Source organism: Patella vulgata, chromosome 4 (genome assembly GCF_932274485.2).
Source record: "Patella vulgata chromosome 4, xgPatVulg1.2, whole genome shotgun sequence".
Classification (NCBI taxonomy): Eukaryota; Metazoa; Mollusca; class Gastropoda; family Patellidae; genus Patella; species Patella vulgata.
In genome coordinates, this window is record NC_065882.2 from 16,480,483 (window position 1) to 16,504,589 (window position 24,107).

Sequence of the window (24,107 nt, forward strand, 5' to 3'; positions counted from 1 at the left end):
AAAATACTTGAAATGTTATTGGGTTTAACGTCCTACTTTTCTGCACCAACTGGGCTAGTGAAGACGGATAAAATGACATATCTATTTTTAGATCCTGTACACGCCTGGTTGTTTTTTTTGTTTGTTTTTTTTTCGGTTTTTATATTTCATTTTCGTGCAGATGTGTTTGGTTAATATAAACTTTTTTTTATTTTCATTTTTCAAGTTCACTCAACATAAACAAGATTATTTCGGGACTGACATATTGTAAAATTTTATTTCAATATTTTCGCTTGCACTCATGAGAAATTATAAGGGAGGGGAAACCGGGGTACGTGGAGAAAACCCACAAGGCTAGGCTATTCCTTAATTAATTACAGGTGCATAAAAAAAACATTATAATACAATAGGTAGACTGCTCTTCAGTCTATTGAATTACTAGTTAAATTATTCACGCCACTGTACTAATTTCGACACTACTGATTTCATTGTTTTCTTTCTTTTTTTCATAAATTGGACCGAGAGAGCAAAACCAACGACATGATTTCGACCACCACTGCTCAAACCGTACAGTCATTACAGTGGTAGAATATACATTTGTACTAAAAGCTAAAAATAAAAAAAAAACGAAACGAAATGAAGTATTTATAATATGCGGAAGGGCTATATATTATTATACAGTCTATATATACACTAGGCTACATTGACATAGAAAATAAAAATTCCAATTCCACTTAAAACCAGAATAAACATGATTGTCATTATGTTTCATAATCCATTCTAAGAGTAATAAAACTATATGACAACAGCTTCTTAATGTCAATCAAAGAAGATTAATTATTGATAATTATGACAAAATAAAATAAATTCTAGAGAATCTTCCCCCACTTGTCCCAACAACCATTATCTGACAGTGTGATCTGTAGCATTCGGATTAACAATCATCTGCATGTCCCCTGACATTAACATGTCTGTCATGGGCTTAATGTCAGGCGTTGAAAGTTTTCACACTATTGAAAGCATAGGATATAAACATCAAAATGAGTTACAGCATATTTCCAGAGGTAATTACATCTGGGAACGTCTCAGATTTGATAGGTGGATCGCAGTGGCTCAGTAATAAAACACTGGTTCGATAACTAGGGGATAGTGCGTTCACTCTCCGACGAGCTAGATTTAATAAATCAGAAACGAAATAGTTGGGTTAATTATCAAAGAAGAGATGTGTGTAAGCTGTCCAACGGATACGAAACTTTCGACCCAAAAAGGCATTTTTTTAAAACTAAAATGATGATGGGCCAATCTTCACCCAAACCTGTCGAATAATGATAAAAAAAGGGGGCATATTAAATATACATTATGAAAGAGCTAAATCTGCCTATTGCAGGTCTTTCTTCATGTTCCTGAAGCAACGAATGCGAGTTTTACAACCTCTGGCCGTTGCTAGATTACTTCACAATTCCCGAACTACATTAGCTACATTATCTACAGACACGTGAACAGTAGCGTCCAATCAGAAGTTGTGACATGGCGACCTCCACGGAAACCACGTCATTGAACAAACCTTGCACTTTGCAACTCGATTATCACATGTAGACATTTTAGCTTAAAAGCGCGAGACTTGGTATTCGTGACGATCGCGGACTTTGATAGACTCACAAGCTGAGCTTTTACCCAATCGAAATTAGTGCCGAAATATGCAGTGTATTACGTGAAGGCCTTGATAAGATGTACGTAGTTAAAGCGAGATCAAGCCTTCTATTGAAGATGGTCTTTCTTTGGCATTAAATGTTATATAAATTATTAATTAGACATTTATTAACATGACAAAATCATAATCAACTCTCGATGTCATCGGATGGCCCCGATTTTAAGTAGATTAGAACGATTCGGCTTTTAATGATTTAATTTAAAAATGAAGAATCGTGGCTAAGACTAGAATGACCAGTACGGTGGTTACAATCAATGCACACATCTTGCCAAAACTACACCCATTGATATAAAGTAATTGCAATGAAATTTTCAATATTTTATATTCATTTTGCATTATCTATTTTTGAAATATTATAGCGAGAATGACCAGCTCTTTATCTAACTCTTATATAATGCCCCTCTTATATAACTTGCTAAAACTCGTGCCTTTCTTTTTTAATGAAATGCTAGATCTACTTGACCTGGAATGTGATCAAAATTTCAGACAGAAAACTTAATCTAGAGATACGTAAGACGGCACTAAGCACTAGGGCGCTAATTCAATCAGCCGAACATAAATGTGTCAACTGACCAGTTCAGCCAACTTTAGACATATTAGATTATGATATTAGAGTATGTCTATGGCTTATGAAAGTGTATATATGTGGAAACCATTTGCATAGGTAACGGTCTAGTGTCAGATATTTCAGTAGTGCTTAAAGGGATATTGCCAGTTATAACATAACTCTTTAAAGAGATATTGCCAGATATTTTAGTTGTGTTTAATGGGATAGTGCTAGATATTCCAATTATGTTTAAAGGGATATTGTCAAATATCCCAGCTGTGTTAAAGTGATATTTTCTGATATTTCAGTTGTGTTTAAAGATATACTAATGTCCAAAAGAAAGTATACACTGTGCATTTTGTGCTGCACCAACCAAAGTCGTTTTTCCATGGTATACGGTATTTGGGTAGAATGTTAATTTGTTTCACATTTTTATTTTGCTTAGAAATGTTGAGTATGGACGCAAGAGACAAACTCAGTAATGCTTTATCAATTTTTTTAAATCTAAACAAAACTTAATCATACTTTTAATGTGTATACTTTCTTTTGGACATCAGTATATATTGCTAGATATTCCACTAACACATAACCAACCTCTTTATGGGCAATGTATGTTTTTTTTTTGGGGGGGGGGGGGTATAATTGCTACCTGTCCTGTGCTTTTCATTACATGTCAGTACAGTCTAGCGATTATTTCATCGCCAGCATTGACATATTAATCTTTATTTTGATAAATAGACCATCGACCCATAATACAAATAATACAGTACATACATATTACATACACAATTATTCATCATGAGACAAATTGCGCACCATCTAATAGATTAACATTGAATATTTATTACGACCCGACTGCATATAAAATGTTACAGTACAATAACTTGTTATTGGACCGCTAATGTCACTTAGCAATATTGCGGTGATCTCTCAATACAGCAATTGATTACATAAATTGCGTATGCTACCGTATATGTCGCCACCTCATCCATCAAAGTCTTTCAGATTGTTTTTATAAATGAAAATATTTCCTTTGAACTTGAAGGAACCTTTTCAATATTCCATACAGTATGCTTAACACGTGACACAACTCTCAGGGTAATAAAGGGCCTTTATTCCGCGACTAATGCATGGCACATTCGATCAAGAGAGTTAACGCCAGTCTTCTCTTGTATATATTGATCGCCTATATATATTTGTACGAGCCATGTGTAATTCCTGAATGTGGCCTGATTAGCGAGCACAATTTCTCCATAAAACAACAATTTAAACGTTGGCGTATTGGCTGGGACATATTTCCCCCCTTATCAACAGGTAGTCTTAGAATGGAATTATATGTTACCTGAAGTTCGTATAGGTAAGTCTTCCTTACTTATACTCAATTAATCACACCACGTATTTGAAACACCAAGTCAGTCAAATGGAGAATTCTTGATTATTGTCTAGTTTTTTGGAGTTTGTTTTTAATTCAGCTTTCCCTGCAAGTGTGGTAGGGATTATGGTATTATAATGTGTCAAGTCGTTCGGGTGGGTGAAAAATGCCGGAACCCCCGCTGGACTGCAAATTGTGATTAGTCTAGCTTTTTTATCCAGCTTACACTGTAATTCTAGTAGGGATTATGGTATTATAACGTGTCAAGTCGTACAGACAGGGTGAAAAATGCGGGAAGCCCCGCTGGACTGCAATTTGTGATTTATCTAGATTTGTGAGGAAGGATTATGGTATTATTGTGTGTCTAGATGTCAGGATGACGTTAAAAAAGCAGATCCCTGATGAATATGCGTATTTCAAAACAAATAATAATAAGAGAGGTTGGTGAAAATGAGAGAGAGAGAGAGAATGAGAGATGGAGTTTAACGTCCACTCGACACAAACTAGGTCATTTCGGGACTAACACATGGTTCAATTTTATTTCAATATTTCGCTTGCGCGTAGGGTACTTTTGCAGTGGGAGGAAACCGGTGGACAGGCGACCCTACTCCTTGTCACGTACAACCGGGGAATCGAAACCACGCCAGTTGACCCAATGACAGACTGTATGATACAGCGCGCACGTGCTAACCATCCGGCCATCAATCTCCCCTGGTCAAAATGAAATGAAAAGAGCAGCAGGTGATCTGTTATAAATCAGTGTGATGATTAATAGGCTAATAGCTTCATATCTTTAAAGACCGGTGTTGATTGTCTTAATATTAAACATCGGGTGGGTGACAGGGCATTGAATTCCACTGTTTGTCGTTTGAACTACATACACAGTGCATCATACATTAAATTGTTGGAGTTGGGTAGGATGGAATAGTGGTTTAGAGTGCCGCGCTTAGACCTCTAGCTGGCTGGTCACCTCCGTCTTGTGGCTGTGGTTTCGATCCCTGGTGTTGGCGTATGTGGTGCCTTCCCAACCTCGTGGGTTTACTCTGAGTACTCTGGTTTCCTCTCACAGGAAAGGCCCTTGCAAGTGCGCTAAGATAACAAAAATGAAAAATACAACTTGTCTGTGATATCACCTTCGGTGAAAGCGGACGTTAAACACTCAAACCATTAAATCGTGATGTTTTTGATCTTTTAAATACACGTAATGTCTCTGTTCCGGACACTGTCTTTAAATTGCTGCTATTTTACACTTTCACAGACAGAAAAACTTTTTTTTCAAACAAATATCTTTGTATTTTATTGTTTCTGGTCATTAGAAACATCATGTTTTCAGATAAAAAAGGGTACCGGAGTTTGAATGGAAGAGCTAATTAACGCTTTGGTAACATGCCATTAAATGACAAATATAAAAAAATAATTATCCTTAATTTCATAATGAAAAGCTTCCGTGATTCGAAGTTGGGATCACCGGAAGGGCAACATGTTCAATAATTCGCAATGTGCACGATAAAATACCCTACATTAAGTTTTATCACGACTTAAGTACATTGGTCACGACAAGTCATACCTTATTCCCCCGGCCTTCTTTCCTCCAGTTAAATACCGTTAACTCTATCAGCAATGTTAGATACTACGTGTGTGTTAATACTTGCCTAAGTCAAATAATTAATGAAAATGTGTGTGTTAAAGGAGTCTGGGGCCTGTTTCACGAAATTTTAACTAAGATAAAATCCAAATTTTAGTAATTTGATTCGATAATATTAAATTGATTTTAGTCCTTAGCCAATCAAAATTGAAGTATCTACTAAAATTTGGATTTTATCTTTAGTTAAAATTTCGTGAAACAGGCCCCAGGTCTTTAACTCAATACCATCCAGTCTTCGACATTGCATACAGGACTTATTGTTCAATTTAAATCAACAATGATGATGTTATTTTACCGTGAAAAGTTTGCTTCTCATATCCAATATTTAAGACAAATTTCTTTTTAGAATTGGCACACGATGAACAGGCTAAACATATCCGATGTAGGAGAATACTATCGGTGTAGACTGGGATAACCAGACGCTAACGACTGTCATTCAATTCCGACACTTCGCGTATTTCGCCGAGCATAACTGATTAGAAATTACAGTAAAACAGACACGAATGAATGTAAATCAGTTTATATACATTCATATTATATTTGAATGGCCAAATGGTTATTGAGTCCACTGGTGTGGTTTCGATTGCCCGGTTGTACGTAACAAGGAGTAGGGTCACTTGTCCAGCCTCGTGGGTTCTCACCGGGCAGCCCGATTTCCTCCCACTGCTAAAGACCCCTATGCGCAAGCGAATTATTGAAATAAAATTGAACCATATATTAGTCCCGAAATGACCTAGTTTTTGTGTGTGTGTGTGTGTGGGTGTGTGTGCGTGTGTGTGTGTGTGTGTGTCTCTCTCTCTCTCTCTCTCTCTCTCTCTAAATAATATGAAAAGCAGGTGTTAATACTCACGATGTGGTTTGAATCAGTAGCTTGGTTCCAGTTGCATGAGACTCAAGTGAAAAAGCATCTTACTACCTGGTTTCCTGTTTCATATTTTATAACAGCGAAGAATTGATTTAGAATGCTGTTCCCTTTTCCTCTTTGTCTGTATTAAGAAACACTCTGCTGGAGAGCTTTTAAACAACCCAAATCTTTATTATTTCTACAAATGTTTAATTATGTGTTGTTTTTCTCACTTGTTATTATTGGGTCTTTTAAGTATAACGTATTGTATATTATGTATGTGTACCATTATACTTGCAAAAATGTAACGGCTATAAACGGTCGTGTTTTTTGTAACTAAAACTTAGCGGGTACCATGTCAAACCGGGTACCAAGTCAAATCGTGACACAGGACGTTAGCCATAATTAATGACTGTATTTAGAGAGTTGGGAACACTTTCCTTAATGATACATTATGTAAGATTTAGATAAAGAGCTGACCGTTCTTGCTATAATAGATAAATAGATAATGCAAAATGAATATATTGACATTTCCATTCAAATTACTTTATTCTGAGCCATGTTATCACTGTTTGTAGTTTTGACAAGATGTGTGCATTGATTGTGTATTATCGTAACCAACGTACTACTATATTTGAGACTTAGCCTCGCTCCTCCATTTTTAAATTAAATCATTAAAATGGCCGAACCGTTGTACTCTACTTAAAATCAGGGCCATCCGACACCCTATAGAGCTGATCCAGTCTTGTGATGGTAACAAATGTCTTAGTAATAATTTATATATAGAGAGAGAGAAATGGGGTTTAACGTCCACTCGACACAAACTAGGTCATTTCGGGACTAACATATGGTTTAATTTTATTTCGATAATTCGCTTGCGCGTAGGGGTCTTTAGCAGTGGGAGGAAACCGGAAATAATTTATATAACATTTATGCCTAAACGAAAGACTTGCAGTGGGCAAACTTAGCTATTGAATAATGTATCTTTAAAACTTAAATTTTCCAAGAAAGAAATCTACGGATTAAACGATTTTATCGTAGACAAGATTTCACCCATTTTTCCAATTCAGTGCAGGTTTCAAGTAAATAACAGTTTAAGTCGAGAGGGTTTAAGAATCGTTTATCCGAATCGATGTGATCTTGTGCATTTTGTGTCGACTTTGTAATCCATTGTACATTCGTGTGAATGAAGTAGGTCTATAGTATTAAAGCCGGTCATACTAAGTGTTTCGTTTGAATAGACCTGTAATGGAAACAAATTTCTGTTCCAAATTATGACTGGTCAATAGTCCGATTAACAACCAATAGCTAACTGCGTAACAATATCATTACGCTTTAAACAGAGCTCCAAATTGGACCAAATATACTTACATAACGTTACGTCATGCTGTACTTGGGATAGATTTGATTGAACGGGGAGAATAGACACACTCCCTCAAAGCTCAAGTATCAGAAGCCAAACCAGTAATGGCCGGAGAGGGATTTCTTGGGCCATTGCTTCAGGAATATGAAAGGCGGTAAACTTCTATGATTCTGGTTGAAATGGGTTTGTCTAGTGTGTGTTTTCGATTTGTGATGGGGCGCAAACTTTACAGAATAACGATGGACGCTGGTATTCTAGTTGTAGGGAATTGGCCACTGGACCAGAATATCTTGGGTTCCTATCCCGGTTTTGGCAGAGAAGGGCCTTCGAGATTATTCAAAACCGTTTGTCATGCGGCAGGGTTCAAGTCCGCGGATATGACAAGGAGAATGTGTCTACTCGTTCGAATGGGATAGAAAACCCCGAGGCCCACCCTTGTCCACATTGTCGTGCACGTCAAAGAAGCCATTGCAGTTAGAATTCGAAGAAATACCGCTGTTTGGGGATATACCCCCACCCCTCCCCTCGCATTACCCAGGAATCCTCAGCACCACATCGGTGATTGAAATTTTCTGCCGCCCTACCTCGCGCCTCTCCCACCTAACACAGGGACAATAAAAGGTAATAAGGGAATTGTTATCAAGTTATTAAAATTGCATTAACGCATTATCATCGGTAACTAATTGTAGAGAATGCGCAAAGCTTTTCTAAAACTCTCACGGGACCATAACGTAAAGTAATATTCATTAACGAGACAGCATTTCTAAGTATTCTTTAAGTAGTTTTTTGATTCCATGTAGTGTTGTTGCAACTAAAGCCCATTAAAATAAATTAAATCCAGATTACCACGATTGAATTGTTATTAATATATAAGGCAACGCTGTCACGTAGACAGTGGAAGTGCTCGATTGGTTACCCGGAAAGCTCCTAATTGAAGACATTTCTACGAATGAGTACCGTTACAAGGAATTGAGCTTCGTAAAAGTTCTACCTAGGCCCGAAACAGAATCGTTTCACTTGATTGGTTGAGATCGATCATATCCAGTTGGCTTGTAAAATGGATTGTCGCCTTTCATTGGATTGACAGAATTGAATTCTGTAACGTTCAGTCGAATATTCTCGGTGGCTAATTTGGGGTCTTATAGCGACAAGTTCTCGGTGGTGACGTACAAGAGACATGCAATGCTATTCCTTCCAGTAGACTCGATTCAACTTACTAGTGGGCCCACCAGTGGATAAAACCTGATGTCATTTGATGACTTGATGTAGCTAACAACTCAATCTGATTAAAATACAGATCTATATTTCGTTTCCTTTCTTTTTTATATTTTCGATGGCCTAGCATGAAGATCTGACAAGTTGTACCAGAAGTTGCGGCTTTTGACCATATGGCGTAAGACATTGATTAATCAAGAAACGTTGACTTTTCTAGAAGTTTACCCACAGTTCCGTGCATGGCACGCCAAAAAGTCGCCGTAACAGACCGTTTCATTGGCTAATCCCTCACTTCAACCAAATCGCCGGTAATATAACAACTCTTCTAGATCCTAGTGTAGTAAAGACAAATAAAACGAAATTTTGAACTATAAAAAAACGAAACGAAATAGGATCTGTGTTTTAATCAGATTGCTAACAACTTTGAATTCACATGGCATTTTAATGTTGGCAGTTTGAGCATTGTCTGGTTTGTTTTGGTTTTGTTGCACAGTCTTCCTTATAGGCAACAACGTACGGTATTATTTCATGCGTCGAGAAAACATCCATTTGTATAATATCTCAATAAAACTAACAGCTAATCAATTTCATCAGCCTTGTTTAAATACTGGAGACGAACTCGACAATCATAAAAATATTGATTTTTATATTACGATGTGTTCAACTTTTCTAATATTTACTTACAGCTTACATATTTAATAAACGGGTTTGTTACACCCTGATAATTTTTCTAAACATATGGTCGACATTATTACGGTATTATTGATTGAGCTATAAAGATACTAGCATAAATACCAAATGTTGATACTAAATCAATACTAATAATAAGTGCAGGAGGACCGCACCACACACAAACAATTACACAAGACAATACCGTGGATAAGACACCCAGTATACACAGAGAATTCAAACAATGAACTTAAGTCAGAAGTCAGAGATTGAATAGATACTCATGTGTATTGAGCCTTGCACCTGTGCACAGATGAAATATTGGTCAGTTTTTTGTGCTTTTTCTTCCATAGTGTGAATAACAAATGTATCATTAAGGAAACGGTCGTAGGTGAGAGTAAAATTAGAGCAGTCGGTCGTAGGTAAGGGTAGATTGTCTCAAGTGGGGGATAGAATGTATCACCAGGGCAATTCGTCGCTGTAAGGGTAGAAAGTATCATCAGGACACTGGTCGTTAGGAAGGTGGAATGTGTCATCAGAACAGTGATAAAAGTTAAGGGTAGAATGTATCATCGGAGCAATCGGTCGTAGGTATGGGTAGAATGTATCACCATGACCATTGTCGTCGTAGGTAAGATGGAATTCATCAGAATAGTGGTCAACGTTAAGGGTGGAATGTATCATCAGGACCCTGGTCGTTAGGAAGGTGGAATGTATCATCAGGACACTGGTCGTTAGGAAGGTGGAATGTGTCATCAGGACAGTGATCAGAGTTAAGGTTAGAATGTATCATCGGAGCAATCGGTCGTAGGTACGGGTAGAATGTATCATAATGATCATTGTCATAGGAAAGGGTAGAATGTGATATGGCGGGTGTGGCGCCAGGCAGGGTAAGCTTACTCTTCCGGACACCTGTTACCACTGTTTGTCGTGTATTTTGTACACGAGGAGCAGTCCATTTGCTGATTACACTATTTTGCTTGAATACATTATTTTGCCTATAACGTTTTTTAGGACTTCGAATTCTGTCTTATGGTTTGGATTGTTCGTACTTGGTTTTATTTTATATCAGGACTATCTATGGGCATAAACACAGGCACTCATATTTTATTTCTAGAAAAACTGGTAATATTTCCATGTGTTTTCAAAAGACGGGCCATTAATCATCTTAAAAGGGCCACGTTATCCCTTCAGTTATAAACATCTGTCTTAAACTTGTAATTTATAAAAGGCTATTGGGACAGTAATTATTCAATTGTAGCAAATGCTGTAGGATTGTTACGCAGTGAAATAACAGATATAAGAAAATATCCTCCACGCCTACAAGTTGGGATAGACCAATATATCATGACAGCGGACATCGCAGGTGCGCTCACGATCAACTTATATTCTTTAGGTTATTCGACATTGCGAAAAAGACTTCACCGCATCCGCCAGACAGCCAGAAAGATGGTATTCATTAAGGCTATAAAAACGACTGGGCAAGCTTACAAACACCCAAACTCATCAACAAAACACAGAACAGACATAAAATGACTACAGACACAAAATCCTAAATGTCAATGTGAAATTGACTTCCAACACTCAGATGAATTTCTTCTTGGTCCGTTTACAGCTGTTTAATCACATTACGTATACCAATGTTAATCTTTTACCAGTTTAATGCTGATTAACTGGATTCTTCGTTGTTCGCAGTTTTTCTTTAATTAGTACGGTTAAAGGGAGAATATACAAGTAAGGTTGTGAAACGCATAAAATCGGAGTCCGGCAACGCCGCATGTTCTGGGTATGTTTACATCAGTTGGATCAGATTTGGGATATTTTTTTTTAATATTCTGCTGATTCAGTCGATTATCTGCGGTTGAACAGTACAGTTTATGGGGTTTAAAGGAACAATATACGAGCAAGGTTGCGAAACACACAAAATCGGAGTACGGCAACGTCGCATGTTCTGAGTATGTTTACATCATTTGAATCAGATTTGGGATATTTTTGTTAATCTTCGCCTGATTCAGTAGATTATCCGCTGTAAAACAGTAAAGTTTGGGAGGGGGGGGGGTAACATTTAAAAGAACAGTATACGAGCTAGGTTGCGAAACACATAAACTGGGAGTCTAGAAACACAAAAAGAATCGTCGAATGCCTTGTATACAAGGTTTATATAGATGTAGTGTCATGTCTTATAATTATGTTGGTATTGACCATAAACCAGGATTCCAGGATGTATCGTATGTTTTGTATCATCTTTTTTACTAGGTTTATGGATGTAGTGTTCTTTATGTCAGTATTGTGCATAAACCAAATTTGTTTTTTTATGTATTCTTTATGGTTAGTGACACAACACTATAATAATAGCAGTAAATGTCATGCATTAATAATATGGTTCCTTATGTTAAACCCCATAAAGATCAACTTCTCCACACAGGAGTTTAAGTTGACAAATTAATGGGTTTGAAATACAAAAACTATACTTCTTCTGAAAGTATCTTGGTGCATCTTGAATTATTTCATGATAGTCGGGATATGTTTCCAATCGATGGTTAAGTATTTAGGACCACGTTTGCCGAAGAAGGACATACGCAATGTAATGGGATATCCCAGTGGATGACGATACTATGGCTCTGTGGTCATTTAGGTGTAATATCACTTGATACACGGGACCTCAGTCTTTCGTCAGACCCACTTTCCTTGCCAGACTCTTTGTCCTGGGAAAAACCAGACTGGAAGTTCCCGAGTTACGACCCTGGACCACCTGTTTACTGGTCCAGCGCCATATCCATAGAGCCACCGTTTCTCCCCACGCCCGTCAAAAGCGAATTCATTAAACTTTGGAACATCCTGTATCTTATCATTATTAGTTTTTTGCTTACTTTTTAATTAAATGCTTGTGGATACAAAGGGAGACCCTTGAAACTTCAATGTCGTGGGAGATTAAAAAACACAACATAATTTATATGGAAAACAATCACTGGTTTATACCCATATAGCAGGATGGTTTCGACAAATTTTGTCGAATCGTTTTCAAGTACAAATAATAATTAGTACACTAAAAGGTAATATTAATAGTTCTATAAAAAAGAAGAGAGAGAGAGAGAGAGAGAAATGGGGTTTAACGTCCACTCGACACAAACTAGGTCATTTCGGGACTAACATATGGTTTAATATTATCTAAATAATTCGCTTGCGCGTAAGGGTCTTTAGCAGTGGGAGGAAACCGGATGACCCGGAGAAAATTCGCGAGGCTGGACAGGCGACCCTACTCCTTATCACGTACAACCGGGGATTCGAAACCACGCCTGTAATATTTTGTCCGACCCCCCCCCCCCAACTGATCTTCTGCGGTGGGGGGGGTCTGAATATACTTGTGTAGACAGCATGGCCACATGGTGTTTGTTTATATTTTTTAGGGGTTTTAAAAAAGGGTTAGGGTTAGGGTTGCGGACCCCCCCCCCCCCAATATATATTTCACGGCTACGCCTCTGACCTTATGAGAAAGGTTAAGTTATTACATGTTTGAACATATTTACCTTCTAGTTTACTAAGTTGACTAACACACTCGTGGGAGACATGCTGTCTTTACATCATCACCTTGTGATTGTTTCATTTCAGAAATGGAATATCGTTTACTACTACGCATTTTATAAGATCAACATATTTATCTGAACTATTTTCTGTTTCAACATTCATAACATTGCACCGTGTTTTCCAAAATAATATTCAACTCACAAAAACATAATATTACAGTATTTTCCTTAACAACAGAGAGCCAGTAAAAATAACACATTTTCGTCAAATTCAGGATAGAACTGTTGAACTCGCATGATTTCCAAAACAGATGATGCTGTTTTGTTAGTCGAATTCTTAAATTACGTGATCTATTCCATTAATGAAATTGTCAAAACATGGCTTAAACTGTTTTATATGAATAGTGTTTGCTACTCTACTACTACTACCTGGTGCTCTAACGTCTGCTTCCACAGAGGTTATATCGCAGGCAAGACATAGGAGAGCCGAGGCTTCTTTCTGTTTTTAGATTTTGCAATCTTTCCATTTGCGGCCTTAGGCCATGGAGTAGGTTTAGTTGGATGTTCATCCCTTTGTTAAATAAAAAAACGTATTGTTTGGTATTTGATCTGTGGAGACAGCATATATGCGGACATATATGCGTCTCGTTTCTCGTTTGCCACGTGTTTTGGAAGGTTTATATAGTCAATTGTAATTTTAACAGAAAACAGAGAGTCCGTCTAGCCTTTCGGATTGGATAGTAGCCCACTTCGCTGTCTTGTCAAAATTCTCCTTTATACCATATACCTTATGACTGAAATATTCAGTTGGCGAGACTTTAAACACACCAAGCCACCTCAAGCAAAATCTCCCTTTTTAAACCCTAGCTCACAGCCCGCCGTACGTGTTTTGACGTGCACGGGTCGCAGGGTTTGGTAGCTCGCAGACCAGCCACAAGAAACCGGGTGAAAAGTCTCTACGGCCAGTCTACGATCCTCTACGGTGCCAGACACACGCAAATGACGCGTAAATGTAACGCACGGGTTTACTAAACAATAGAGACTTTTGGCAATCGGAATTGTTCCCATATCACGTATCCGTATCGTATACGTGATACGTTACGTCAATCTAGTTTTAGAGTTTTGGCAGATTTTCGCGTCGCGTACGTATGCATCGCTGAGCTGAGCTTAGTTCCATTACAGCATGATGGCAGATATCTACCAAGATCACCATAGTCAAGTACCTAGCCTACAATTTCCCGGAGGAAGTGAAGTCGCTCCACAGTCGCTAAGCTATTAAGAAAAATTTAATGTCGAATCTTATTAAAAAAAATCTTCAACATCTTCGACTTCAGCTCGACAGCAATTTTTGGTTTCACTAATGTTTCATTTCAGAAAGTTTACATCCCTTTTCCATAGAATAAAATCATTTAAAGATTGCAAAGTCCCACCGCCGTGTGCCGTATCTTGTATGAGAAATACACACACATTGATGATGTCACACACAAAATCTATACGGATACGCGATACGGACCAGGAATTTACGCTTGCCAAAAGGCTCTAATGTCACCCGCAGACTGTCCGTAGTAACATGTACGACGGGCTGTTGGCTAGGCTTAGTGCAGATAAAACAACAGATCATATTCTAGTCATTGTCTAATACTGAAATAGTTTCCATAGTCCAGACACCAAAGTACAATAAATTTTGCCTTTAATTAACAAATTAAAACCCCTGTTGTGACGTCATCAGGTAACTGTCAATCCCTGTTTATAAATAAAGCCTTGTGTTCTTGTTGTGAGAGCTTACTCTTTATTCGCATGTTTAATTGTTGATTAAAGACGAAACGAGTTGAACTTTGAGTCGGTTGATCATGGTTGAAATTGGATAATGAATAAAATATATAAAAACAATCTGCAAAGGTTAAGCTAATCCTTAGAATTCCATTTATGTCTAGATTGCATTTTACGCCACCACCTACACCCCTCAAAACACACACATACATCCACACTGTCATTTACACTTTGTTTTATGATTGTTTTATGATTATTGGTAGTAGTGTTCTGTTTGTTATTTTCATGTCAGTATTTGTGTAACGCCTTTAATTTGGCACGGCATGTTCGGAAATATAATGGAGCGCTAGAGCAAATAGATTCGGAACATGTTCTCAGTTGATCATAAAGTAATGTCGATCGTCTAATGATTAATGATTCAATCAAAATGTTTTATTTGCTTCTAATAAGCAATATATGTCTTAGGTTATTAAAGCACCTACTGATTCTTGTAGTACTATGTCAATGACAACTGAAGATCGTCACTAAAAGATATTCACAACTTGGGATTCTCGGATAAATTCCGATACTGTTCACTATAAAAATTTATATTGAATGAAACAGTTCCTGGAATCACTTGAAGTTCATATTTGAAAATCGAGAACACAATATAGCAGAAGCATTGTCATACGCATTGATAGTAAGATACCGACGTATGATTGTCTTGATTACGTGTTGTTATCGCTGTTGGCTGTTAGGATGTTTACATTTTCCAAGAGTATAAAACACTACAATGTATTCACTCAAGACTAGGCCCGAGCTTTTTGTCTGGGGAATGTCTTTGGGAGAGGGGGATTGAGTGGCTGAATGGTTAACGCGTGCACGTTTGATCACAAGGTCTGTTATTGAGTCAAGCGGCGTGGTTTCGAATCCCCGCTTGTACGTGGGAAGGGGAAGGGTCGCCTATCCAACCTCGTGGATTTTCTCCGGGTCCTCCGGTTTCCTCTTACCGCTAAAGACCCCTTCGCGCTAGCGAATTATTGAAATAAAATTGAACCATATGTTAGTCCTGAATTAACCTAGTTTGTGTCGAGTGGACGTTAAACCCCATTTCCATCTCTCACTCTCGTTGGAAGGGCAAGCAATCAATGTACGTGCATATAAAATAGCCATTCCAACACTTCTTCCACTGACGTTTTTAATGCATTAAATACATTGCCCAACGCTACAAGTACCATATTACAGATGAATCGAATGCCTTATTTAATTGGATCAACTGGCTGGGAACTACGGTCGCTTCCGATTTTGTTTAATAAATTCACCAAATTTATACGTTTCCTATTTTAATGATAAGCATTTTTTCTATTATTATTTCTACTTCAGTTACTAATTTCCACACATAGTTCTAGATGCAATACATTTATCACAGACAAATTTTTATACACACGAGGAAAAAAATTCCAAAGTATTGACGCTGAAATTGTCCTAACAAGCTTCAGTCTGTTTTTCAAACGTTAACTCAGCAATCAAATGCTGTATGGATAAAGAAACTTGGACAGTAACGATTCTTCACAGCTTAATGAGAAGACAAGTGCACAAATTTAACAGGAAATTGCAAATGCCTGCTGCTTAATAAGGTTATATGTTGCCAATAACCTTTAATGCGAAGATTAATGGCATGGCAAGGGAGTTATTTATTCGTAACACTTTCTCGTTTGTGGAGTTTGGACGTAATACAGTTTTTATCAACTTCTAATTCTAAGCTAAATCCCTCGTCTCTCCGAGTTATTAGGAATCATGGCATCAATTTAGTGGGTAAAGTAGAATAAGAGATATGGCTGTACGTGGTATATTCTCTGTAATGGTGTTGGTTGTTGTATGCATGTAACGACGATAATCGTTCTGATATTAAAGTAACCTTTTCAGCCTTTATAATGTGGCTCAGTGATTAAGGTGCTGGTTTGGTAACCATGGCATCTAGGGTTCAATTCGTGTGCTTTTCCGTGGTGTGTTTTCGTTGACAATAGTGCAGGACGGGGAGGGGGCGCTGGCAGAGAGGGACGTATAGTCGTTCGAATAGGACGAAAAAGCGAAGCCCCGTGTGTACGTTTGAATTCGAAGTAATAGTAGGCGATAGCTAAATCTGCCTCCTAGCACATAACATGGTGCATAAAGGTAGGCGGCTTCTGTACTTCAAATATATTCATTGCCATTGTCTTCCTCGGGGTGTATTCGGGTGTCTCTCTACACTATTGAAATTCTTCTCACCCAGGTGGTCCGAAGAGCAAGTTCATACACTGTATTACAGACACAACCACGACTGGTTAATACCCCCCCCCCCCACACACACACACACACACACAAATGACAGCTCAAGTAAATTAAAGAAAATTACTTTTCTTGTAATTTCGTACGAGTAAAGCCTATCTGACCACATATCAATCGGAACTTATCGAGCTTCAGAGGAGCAAGTACCAAGTCGCCATTTTGAATACCGCATGCTAATGACACTCTTCAAAATGTTTGGCGTTTATTGTTTAAACATTTATCAGTTCTGTATCGCCGCACATTAATACCAGAAACGGTATAATATAGCTACACGATTTTATCTTCCGATTTTTTTTATTGAAATCAACGCGTTCCCCGCTTTATGATTAGTATAGACAATGTACGCTGTATCAGATAATGTGCTATACTACTTGAAATATTCTTTCAACTTGGTCTTTAGGGATTTAACTGTAAATATCTTTATATTTGGCTTATTATCTTTATATTCCGCTTATTATGTATTGATCTAACTTTAAAATCATAGTAATCCCAACGGAGCACCGTACAACAGTATGAATATATCTTAAAGGTATAGGTCTACAACAAAACCACTGAATCACTAGTAATAATTTTAACAAAAAAAAAGCATGTACGGTATATCTAATCCACCATACGAATTTATATGGTATCCATTCACGTTAATGACGGCATACAAAGTCTCAGGATACATAATATATGAATGTCTTCAAGGTATACATATACAACCAAAACCACTGAATCACTAGTAATAATTTTTTTTTTTTAAATTTAACGTACGGAATATCTAATCTACTAGAAACGCATACGATTTTATATGATATCCATGCATGTTAATGACGGCATACAAAGTCTCAGGATACATAATATATGAATGTCTTCAAGGTATATAAAACAAAACCACTGTATCACTAGTAATAATTTCAACAAATAAATTCATGTAAGGAATATCTAATCTACTAGAAACGCATACGATTTTATATGATATCCCTGCACGTAAAATTAATGACGACATACGAACTCTCAGAATACCATTATCTGTATCATATACTCTCAAACAAGTGATATTCTTATACAACAGTATTTAATTTTGCTGAGATTTTCCCAACATAATTTCTTGGTAAGAGCCACCATATTTGTTTCTCGTAGAATCGAATTATTAACGCAGCAAGAATTTGTGATATCATTTTCAAAATAATCACCAATAGTGTACTGATGTTTTTATTGTTGGGCGGGGTTTGAAGAGAGTGCGTGTGTGTGTGTGTGTATTTGTGACAGATAAGATATAAAACAAGCATTTGAAATCAATTTTTGCCATCAAAACATATAATGACTTTGTGAAAGTTGACGTTACAGCGAGTTTCAAGAACCGTATTCAAAGTGATTATAACATTACTAAATATAAATCAGTCACTTGTTTAGAAGCCTTACAATTGACGAAACGTTAAAATATTGGTTGAATCAATTTCACTTCCTATACATGAACCGCCATCTTAAAAAACTAGACAAAATAATAAAAATATACAATTGAATATTAAATAAGTAATGGATAGGAAGGGATATCTATTGTATTTCTTCTAGACGCTTATTTACATGTTATAATCGTATAATAGAATAAAGACCATAGTGTTATTTAATTTAGTCTGTGTAAATGCAGACTATATTGGGACTGGTCTCCATGGAGAACATGGTGCCAGCGATTAACTAGATAAATATATGTCTAGAGAATAAAAGTGTTACTGACCTTTGACTAATTTAATGTGCAGCGGTTTCTAATTGGTCTGTGTTCTGTACGTCACGATTAGTCAAGGAATCGAAGATCACGTGACTCCGAATCTCGTTTATTAGATAATAAATAATCTTATTCCATATCTTAATTATTTTATTTACCGTTATTATCTTTTTAGTGTTTCTGTGGCTAATGGTTTGTTGGGTTTTTTTTTATAACCTTGCGTCACTTCCGGTTGTTTTTATACTGTTGGACTAACGTCAATTCCAATACCAGTATTCATTATCTATTATGCTAAAATAATTGATATTGCAGGCACCAATCATTTCCTTTGAAGACTCTTTATATCCATGTGTCTATTTAGTCTGATGTCTACATGTGTTACATCAAGCTCTTCTTCCTGGCCTGTTTTTTCATCTTGTTGAGATTTATTTATTTCACAGTTCTATCCCTTGTTTTACTCTAATTTAGAGATTGCACACATGATGCCTGGCCTGTCGAGTATTTATTACAAAACCAGGTCATTGATTACGAAGTTATTGTCCTTGTTGTACTCTGCGTTTACAAAAATTACAAAATGCATTGTCTGTCGAGCACTTATTCAAGGATTCGAGGAATTGAACGTTGATTACACAGTTATTGGCCTTGTTTAATCATAACATTACTCCATTACTATAAAAGCTTACACAAGTATGTCGATTTTATTCTGAGAATTTGCATGACTTATTCAACTGTTTAAACAGCTAAAACAAAATAATAATTAGTGAAGAATCGGTTCTGTGGAAATAATCTACCAATTTCCTTCTAAAACCCCGCTTAAATGTCTTCCGTCTGCTGGAAAAAGGAAGTTACATTGCAGGATGCACTCCTAATATGTTTGTCAGTGCGTGGAATAAAGTGTTATCATAAAGTGATATATAAAGCGATTTTATTTATATGTCATTCAGGCAGAACGATTCGACGTAAAATATAGCTATAGGCTTCATTGTTTATAGATTATACAAGATGACCCCCTTATCTCTACGAATAGCCGTGTATTTAATTAAGACGTGATACACACATCTGTTGCCGACAAATGTAAATATTATATTATATGTGTCTATCTATTTAACATACATTATGCAAGAGCTAAATCTGCCTATTTCAGGTCTTTCTTTAGGCCCGAAAAGTTATCTAAATTATTAATTAGACATTAATTAACCTATCCAGGCCATAATCAACTCTAGATGGCAGCGCTATCCTGCGATCTTTAGTGGATTGTAAGCCGATTTACTGCATAACTTTCCTTCTCGATTAAACGTTTAAATGGATAATCGAGACTATGCTGTTTATCGTACTGACTTTAGTAATGATGACCGAGGCTTATGGGAATTTCAGTCGCTTAGTTCTCGGTTCATAGTGGATCAATTTGAATGAAATTTTCAGCAAATTGCCTTTACATTATCTAGTTTTTAACTATTATAGTGAGAACTGCCAACTCGTTACCGAATCTCCCATAATGTATCTTTAATTATTTAACGGAATTAGTATGCACAGTTTAAATATTACAGTTTCTGAATTCACTTCTGTATGGGCGTTGCATTATCATGGACTTTTTATATTATAATGTCCATGGTAGTACAGCCTTAGAGTATGTTTGAATCTTGCAACTTGACTGAATACATTCTGATTCCTCATGTAAATGATGTTGATATTTAAAACGCTGGTAGTCTGTTTTAAAGTAATACTGTTACAGCGTTTTACTTTTAGTACAGATTGCACAACTCAATTTAATCGAGTTTGGCTGTGTTTAGATAGATTGTCATCGATAAAAAATGTAACGATCGCACGACAGTGGCCATTGTCGGAAACAAATATATGATAATACCAAATATTGGTGCTGAAACGTTTGAAATTGCCCTTAAGAAGCATTAGCACTTTTTACAAGAAAATAATTAGCTGGGATTTAAAAATCATATTCAAAAGAACGCTCAATTCACCTGCTTGTCGAGAATTTGATTTTGAACGAGCGTATGCTGAACTCATTGAAAACCACTATAAACTGTGGTGTACACGACTTGTGTTCCTTCTATTTTGATGGTGCCGATTTTATATAATGTAAATTGGAGACCGCTAAAATATAAAGCGCAGAAAATAAATTTCAAGAATATTTACGGTGTAATTCAAATTGATCGTTATCGGGGTTTTTCTCTTTTGTTAAAGTTTCACTCATGAATTGAGTGTTTCGCTAATAAGATAATATTTTGTATAAAATCTATAGCAAGTAGAATCAAGAGGTTTCTGTCAGTGTTGAAGAGATTTGGTCTGTCGTTTAAATAAATCACGAATACAATGAGAATTGATAAACGGCCGATGCGGTCTCCTTGTCTGAATTTCTGAATTACATTTTAACCTAACTACGAAACGGGCATGTGTTAAATGTTTATAGTATGTTAAGGGGACAGTCCATGTTTTCGTCGATCATAAATGCGTTTATGTATGCAAACCAAACGCCAAAATGTCGCCAGAGTAGCTTAATGGGGGTTACGTTGCCCTTTAAGTTGTATGAGTTATGTAGTAATATCGGCGATCAAGTTTCAGTTGTATTAGTGATGCAATAATAGCGCCGCCGATCATTTTTCAGTGGTATTAGTGATGCAGTAATAGCTACGATCATTTTTACAGCGGTATAAATGATGCAGTAGTAGCACCGATCATTTTTCACCGGTATGAGTGATGGAAAAATAGCGACGATCATTTTTAAGTTGTATGAGAGATGTAGTAATAGCGACGGTCATATTTCATTTGTAGGCTATGAGTGATACAGTAATAGCGACGATCACTAACTACCATTACCTCGGAAAGCAGACATAACCACCAAGCGCGGACTTAAGGAACTCATCTCGAAACTGGGTGTTTGCATCTCTGAGAAAAAGTGTCACAGAGCTTCACATAATTGTTCTCTGTGAGAATAAAGCTTGGGCGGCTCCTTTAAAGAGATTATCGCTCATAAAATGTGTTATACAAAGTGCAAATAGGCGCTCCACGATAGAAACGGATATCGTGGGTTATAAACCAAGATATTCTTACCCCGCCACTTAGAACACTTGATACCACTTTTTATTTATTTGGAAAGTTCACTCACCTGACATTGTATATTTTGTATCTGAACCATGGCATCAAACTATGCTATGTCTGGTAACCGGGACAAAGCTATCTAGGAAACTATATATGATATAGTAATTATAAATGGATGTCTATATTTAGTTTAGAAATCTTATATAAATATGTGCTTTCTGAATGTCTTAGGGGTCTTCTAATAAAGTCTAGTGTTACCCGAGGTGTTTATTACATGTATATTACTATCCATGGCTTCCAACAAATATGGGTTCTCATATAAATCTTAGAACGAAAGAAACCCTAATCATTTCAAAGATAACATGGACAAGCACCATTATTTGATTGTATACCTGATTTAGCCATAAATCTACTGCTTTGGGACTCATAATTCGTTTAGCTGTATCTTTAAAAAAATAAAATGGCGTGTGCTATTAAGTAGTTAAAAGGCATATGTTTTTAAATTATATTTTTGGAGATCCTGTTTTGGGACTCATAATTTGTTTCGCTGTATTTTTTTTTAAATGGCATGTGCTTGTTAAGTAGTTAAAGGGCATATGTTTTTAAATTATATTTTTGGAGATCCTGTTTTGGTACGAATATTTTGTAGACCTTCCGATGTAACACTTTCTTGAGAAGTAATAGTTTTAGCTGGTGGTTCAACGTCTATTTCCATAGTAGTTATATGACAAGTAAAAACTGGATCGTATATACTAGAATATGATCTTGGCAATCTGTCCATTTGCGGCCTACGTGTATATTGCCATGGATTGGGGTAGTGGCAATTTCTTCCCTTTTAACCCAGTTGCCCCAATTGGGAAAAGGATATCCTGATCTGTATGTGAACAGGGCGAGGTTCACACTGAATGGCCACTGTCTACTGTTTCAGGGTTTTGTTACGTAAACGCATGAAATGTTCGCCGCAAATTGCTGTTAACGATTTGATATATGTTAGTAAATGAAATGAAATGAAATGGGGTTTAACGTCCTACTGTTCTGCTCCTAAACTGGGCTAATGAAGACGGGCATACGCCATACAGTGTGCTATGGGGGAAATTTTGCCCGGGCAGCGGCGCTACGGCCTACTCTTATATCGAATTCCAACTGCCAAGGGATTTTTTTACGTGCACTTCAATGAGTACACGGGACCTCGGTTTTTCGTCCCATCCGAACGACTAGACATCTGTCCTTGTCAGGCCCTCCGTCCTGCATCACTGACAAGGGGGAACCACGCGATATATGTTAGTATTTGAACATTACTAACATTGTGGTCAGTATTTAGTGGACCAATTTATTTGGGGTTTGTTTAGTTTTTAATCTGATGAGGAGGGAGGAACTTTCGGTATACATTGTTCAGCAGTTAAGATACAGATAGAATGATATAATCGTATAGAGACATTTTTCATTATTACAGATCGAGAAATACCATCAACAAATTAGGTGTCCAATTAACAAATGTAGTAGACGATGGCGAGATAGGATAAATTAGTTTTCCCCCATTGACAGATCGTAAAGATTAAGTGACTAGATCGAAGGTAGACGTCGTCATTATTAATCAAGACTTAGCTGTTCATTTCTTACTTATAATTATTAATTACTTTAGATCAATTGACTTGTGGGATTGTGTATTGAGAATTACTGGCGCCCACATCTAGAATAAGATTTACTCTGTTAGATGTCAGTTTTTATCCTAGATTGTCTGCGATATCACTTTTGTGGAAGCAGACTACTATCACCACCACTACTACTACCGATTCCAGAATATTTTTTTTTTAAAAGTAAACTTATTATTTAAAGGTGCAGGCCCAGATATTTCAGAAAAAAATAAACCTGTTAAATTTCAATAAAAGGCAATTTGAAACGTTCATTCTATTACCTTGCAACTGTATGTAGCTCTGTGGTTTGTTTGCGAAGAATACATCTTCAAATTTTATGTGGAGTTTGACCAGAATTCCCCCTATACGTATATACTTGCCGAATTTAGTGTGTTAAATGATGGTCACTTCACTTAATGACATACCTTATAATCTCAAAAGAGCTTTTCATTTATTTAGAACTATTTATTTATACTTTTGACATTTGGTAGACGAAGACTAACTAATGATCGTGCGTATTTTCTCGATGTTCCGTGTGAAAGCTAAAAGGTGGCTGTTCATTACTAACACTTACTTATTAATGAAGTGAGATATATTGACAGTTCAGTCGGAGCAGAACAGTATGACGTTAAACCCCATTTCATTTCATTTTATTCCATATTGAGAATAACTGTTGTCATTCTGTACGGAGGGGCTGACAAGGAAAGCTGTCTAGTCGTTCGGATGGGACGAAAAACCGAGGTCCCGTGTATACATTGGAATGCA

The 24,107-nt window shown here is 36.8% G+C and overlaps 1 long non-coding RNA gene across 1 annotated transcript in view; it reads left to right on the forward strand.

Moving 5' to 3' along the window:
* The first annotated feature begins 3,387 nt into the window (after positions 1 to 3,387).
* The window catches only part of LOC130012347 (uncharacterized), a 67,870-nt gene continuing 47,150 nt past the window's right edge, over positions 3,388 to 24,107 (forward strand). The window contains exon 1 of the long non-coding RNA XR_008787774.1: positions 3,388 to 3,594. This is a non-coding gene — a long non-coding RNA (uncharacterized LOC130012347). The remainder of the gene's footprint in view (positions 3,595 to 24,107) is intronic.